General features: G+C 47.1%; 1 long non-coding RNA gene across 1 annotated transcript; it reads left to right on the top strand.

Annotated features, from left to right (window-relative positions):
- Positions 1-1,216: 1,216 nt before the first annotated feature.
- On the top strand, positions 1,217-4,058 carry LOC149874064 (uncharacterized). Its single transcript, XR_016439897.1, has 3 exons — positions 1,217-1,263; positions 2,867-3,021; positions 3,932-4,058. It is a non-coding gene; the product is annotated as an uncharacterized LOC149874064 (long non-coding RNA).
- Positions 4,059-5,294: the final 1,236 nt, after the last annotated feature.

Genomic DNA, 5,294 nt, shown 5'->3' with positions numbered 1-5,294 from the left:
CACTTGTGAATCCAGCCAAACTGGTTATTTAAGCCAGGTGCACAGCTGCTTTGCATCACCAAAGTGATGCAAAGCAGCTGGATTATACTAGTGAGTCTACTCTGAGTACTCTGATTCTGCTCTAATTGAGCTTCATTACTTTAAAGGCAGGGTAATTCACTTGTGGGCATGAAGATGAGCCATTGTAATGGAGCTCTAGCATAACCCACTACACTGAAGAACTTAATGAGCCAGATTTTAAGCGCTTCACTAGAAGCAATGTGACATTCTTTACAGCTTCCAAAGTGGACACCTGCTATTTCCAGGAAACATACTTTTGCTAACGTGAATATTCTAGTAAGAGAACTAGAAAGCTATGAATAATTACTCTTAAAGTGCACATCCCTCACAAGATCAGAGAGAGAGAGAGAGTGCTTAGCTTGGATTGGTACCAGAAAAAAGTATTTGCTAAACAAATAGGGCCAGATTTCCCTGATCACTGATCAAATATTTCAGTATCCAAAAATCAGTGTTTGATTTCTGCTCCTTGGATCACACTCCTACCAACTTGAGCTAGGCCATGGACCCAGCAGGTTCTGATACAGCCCTCATGGTATGTGCAACCAAGATTATACAAATACTTCACACTGTAGCTGAGCTTCCGTGTATTTCCTTTCAACAACAGCCATTAAATGAAAATGTCTGTGTGTAAATATGTAAAACCTTTTCTGTTTTACAGCTGGTTTCTGTAGGGTTTTGGTTTGGGTTTCCCACTACATATCCTGAGGTACATTTTCATCAGATTGTATGGAAAACTCAGCTATGCAGCTTTCATTCTTGTTAACAAGTGTTGTTGGCCTGATTCCTGTTTTACTGGAATAAAAATTCAAAGACGTTTGTTTTCTTTTGCAACCTGTGCCGAAGGTGTATATAGCCACTTGAGTGAAATGGTAGTGACTGTTTAGACCTGAAGCTGCAGAAGCTCCAAAATATCAACCCAATGATTTCTGAGTGCATCTGAGCTGAGCTGTAATTTGTCCGTGTACACTGAGTACCACAGAGCAAATGGGAAACACACCTGGATGCCTGTGTTTTCTCTCTGTGCACTAGGTAAGGAATTTGTCTATTCATTTTCAGGTTGTAGCATTGATCCTGCAAGATCCGTACCTTTCCTGCACAGAAGAAAAAGAAATGTTTTCTGCTTTTAGACTGCAAACAGATGTCTCATCTGAGAAGGCCCTAATTGATCCCAGTCAAAACCTGAGAAGTGCGCATAGCCCAGAGGTAGGCACAATCTGGTCCACGGGCTGGATCCAGCCAGCAGTGAACTCCATTTCCCAGCAGCCCCTGCCCACTTGGCTGGGGTCAGTTTCCATGGAGACCCCAGTAGCAGCCATGCTGCGATAGTGCAGGGCTCGGTTTCCATGAAGACTGGCCCCAGCAGCGCTAGTAGGGAGCAGCAGCAGCAGCCTCTTCCTGGTGGGGGGCTGAGGAAGGGATATGGGTGGTCTGTGCTGCAGGTGGGAGCAGGGCTGGCCCAGCTGCTGCCAACTGTGTAGAGCAGGCAGTGGTGGCAGTGGCGGTGGCGGTGGCGCCGGCGCCGCTGGGAGGGGTAGGTACAGGGGTTTACAGAGAATTTTGGAATGGCTATATGCACCCCAACCCTCCTCCCCCCCGTACTTCCCCTGCTGGCAGGGTGCACAGCAGGGTGCCGAGCTGCTCCAGAGCCTGGCTAGGATCCTGCAGTGGTGACAGCATGGTCCAGAGCTAGGGGAGAGCCATGATCTGCAGCCTGCATGCCCCAGGTTTGCCCCAGCTGCAGACCACGCTGTGACCACTGCAGGATCCTAGCCAGGCTCTGGAGCAGCTCGGCACCCTGCTGTGGGCCCTGCCAGTGCTCCTGGTGCTGGTCTCCACGGAAACCCCACCCTCACACTATCATCGCATCTGCACAGAAACAGACTTTGGCCAGGAACTCAGCACTGGCTCCAAAGTGGATGTGGAGGTGGCAGTCCTCTGTCACAGAATGTCCCTCCCCCGTCCCAGTTTCATCCCAGCCCCATGACTGTGCACTGGAGTGGTTCCCGGAAGAGTACTAAAGATTCCCCCCACCCCCGGCAGAAGCCCTTTCTCCTGCAGCTGGGGGGGAGGGGGGGTGTCAGCCATGCTCTTGTGGCTGCATGGAAAAGGGCTTCAGCCAGGAACTCAGCACTGGCTTGAGGGGGGAGGTGTAATCCTCAGGGCCCTTCGCAGAACCACTCCAGCGCATGGTCCCGGGTCTCAGAAGGAACTGGGCTAGGGGAGTGACACTGTGCCCCGCTGACCCAGGCCACGAATGTGGGGCTCACCACTGGCACCACCTCTAACCAGCAGCTCAGAAGCCCCAGTTCCCACCTCCCTCCTCTAACTGGCTGACAGCTAGAGAGATCAGGGGCAGGGCTGGGTAGGTGCTTGGCTGAGCGCCTGAGATGCTGGCAGACAATGACCTAACATAAATCAATAGAGGAGCTGATGCAGAAGTTCAGTAGACTGATACTACATCTATCCAGCTCTATCTTAGACCAGGTTCTACCACTTTTAAACCAGTCTATGTGCACTGAACTTCTGTTCTGTTACAGGTTTAGATGGGTTTCTGATCATTTATACTGGTGTATGTGTGATTTCTGTATGTGGCCCTGGTGAGATCAATTCCAAAATTACACTTATGGGATGGGACTAAATATGCTTTTGGGTGACAGGCACACATAGCTGGTGCACACCGCTATTTCTGGTTTAAAGATGTGCTGAAACAAATCAGTTCAGAGGGAAACAAACCAAATTGTATATGGCAGTGTTGCTACAACTCAAGATTTTATTACAATAGGTGATGTCTCTTCCTAATCTGCAGCTCCTATACACTTGTGAAAGAGTGAGAATTTTGGTTTGCATTTCTTCAATAAGAAAAGGAAGTGCAGCCTGTTGGGAAAAACTGCAAGAAACTGGGAGAATTTAAAGAGACAGTGCACGCAGCGCAGTGAGGCTGGCTGATGCACTTAAGATCAGGTGAGTGGGAAGACAGTCCACAAAACAAAGCACATTTCTGCCATGGATTGTGTGAAGCAGCACTTGAATGAGGAGTGCATGTACTTTTATTTAGGCTACTGGTGGTGAGGGGTGCGAGCCAGAGGGCCGGGAGAAGTGGCTGGTCAAGCAGGGCTGAGGTGCTAAGCCCACTCGGGGCCCTGAGGACTGTGGCTATGCTGGGTGGGAGAGGGGAGATGGGAGCAGGCTGTGCAGAGTCAGGAGGGTTAAGCTGAAGTGGTGGGGGTCGGGGGAAGTGGGAGCCCGGCACTCTTCCTATACTTGCCACCTTCCCACAGTCATCCCCACCTCCTGCTCCCAATCCCCCATACTCCTGCTGCTTCAGATTAGCTCTCCATCCCTAGCAGATTTTTTTTCTTTTTCAGCAGCTGTTTTTGAGGGCTGAACATGCCCACGGCTGCCATAAAAAAAAGTGGTGAGGGGTGGGGATGCCACTGGCCTCTTGGCCAATAAGCTGTGTGCAGGGGAGCAAAAAAGAAAAAGAAAAAATGGCGGCCACCAGTGTGAAAAATGCCTGAAATCAGTGGCTGCCAGACAATAATCAGAGCCAGCGTAATTTAAGTAGGTGCCTACTCATAACTTTACAAGGCTTTTGATAAAAACCTAAGCGTGAAATCCTAGCTTCAGTGAAGCAGTAGAGGCATACAAAAAGGGATCCTGCTTTGAGTCATTATAACACTTAATCAAATTATGTGAGTGATTTTTCTAAGTGTATTTTCCATATTCCCACGTGACTGACACAAAGGTTCAAAAAAGTAAAAATGTCCCTATTTTAGACAAAGTGTTTTGGCCATTCTCAAGGCTAAGTATATCCCTCTTCCCCACATTCCCCTGCTGAGGTGAGATTTTGTTACACTTTGTTCCACCTCAGATATTACCTGCCTTTTTACTGGAGCAGGGATCCCGCAGGGATGGCAGTCTCCCCCGCTGTATGGCACTGGGCCCTTCATCTAGTTCTGAGAGGCATCTTGATCCGACTGAAGCAAGCAGCAGTAAAACAGAGGTCCTTTTCTCAGCAGAACAGACTTCGGTAAATGTCCAGGTGACTGGTTCATGAGGTGATATTTTTGCCTTTCTCTTTAAAATATACTCTGTGTACAAAAAAAATAGAAATAGAACATAAGAAATATATAACTCTACACCCCATCCAGAGACTGTTGGGGTCTTGTGCTCTTAATATGAAAGCTGCCCAGTACAAAATGTTGGTAAGGTGCTAAATATAAATGCAGAAATGCATCCACCTCAGCCTTCTGTTCACTTGATCCCCATTAAATGGGACAGCGGTTCACATGCTTCAAGTGGTTGTGGCTTTCAAATATCTTTACTTCTATCTTAACTTACCATCTATAATACAGGGCCCTTTACCAACTCTATCTCAGGGCATAAGTTCTTGGACTCAGTGCACAAAGCAGGATTGTTTTTCTTCCCACTTGTGTGATCATTTTAACCTTAATTATAGCTGTTCCTTTATTAAAATAAATAACTTGGGAATATAATGTTTTAAATCCAGCTGTTTAAACAGTCTTTTTATTTTCTTTGTGTGCACAGTTTGGTAGGCAATTTATCGTATCCATTTTCCTTTAAAGTTCTAGCAAACGAACAAGATATTTTCCAGATTTCCTCAAATATCTATGTATAATGCACCAGTGGGGTACAAGCATACCCGCTGAATGGCATTGCACCAATTATGAAATTGGCCCTACCTTTTTAAGAGTACAGGTTAGGCACCTGAGTTGAATGTACACTTCATTGATCTCTGTTCTAGGAGGTGTTTGAGAGAGGCTGCTTGTGGCTGGCTCAGTTTCTCTCGTGATCCTTGATACTGTAGGCACCCCTTTTTCCTTGTTCTTGTGCCAGCTCCCTGAGATATATAACCATTTGTCCCTGGAAGAGAGAGAGGACACCTGTTAGGACATCCCGCTCTGCCTTTGGGAAGCCCGTTCACCATACAGGCATACTCTGTAGTAGCATACTTTTTTTTCTCTATGTGAAATGCAAAGCTGTATTCTTTCATGCAGGACAAATCTTTCACCATCCCCCACAGCATATGGTCAGGGGCTTCTCTCAATGTTATCAATATCTTCATTTCCCCATCTTCCAGCAGGTGGAAAAAGAGTAACGGAGAGAAGACTTTCATGTGTATACAGAAGACAAGCAAGGGAATCTCCCAGCAGTAAATAGACACTGTGTTACTGGCCTGCATCCAGCGTAGATTCAGAGCATGAACTGTAAAA

This window comes from Crocodylus siamensis, chromosome 1, assembly GCF_052110815.1.
Source record: "Crocodylus siamensis isolate JL-2025a chromosome 1, ASM5211081v1, whole genome shotgun sequence".
In the NCBI taxonomy this organism is placed as follows: Eukaryota; Metazoa; Chordata; order Crocodylia; family Crocodylidae; genus Crocodylus; species Crocodylus siamensis.
Note: the sequence above shows the minus strand (reverse complement) of the source record. Positions and strands in the feature narration are given on the sequence as shown.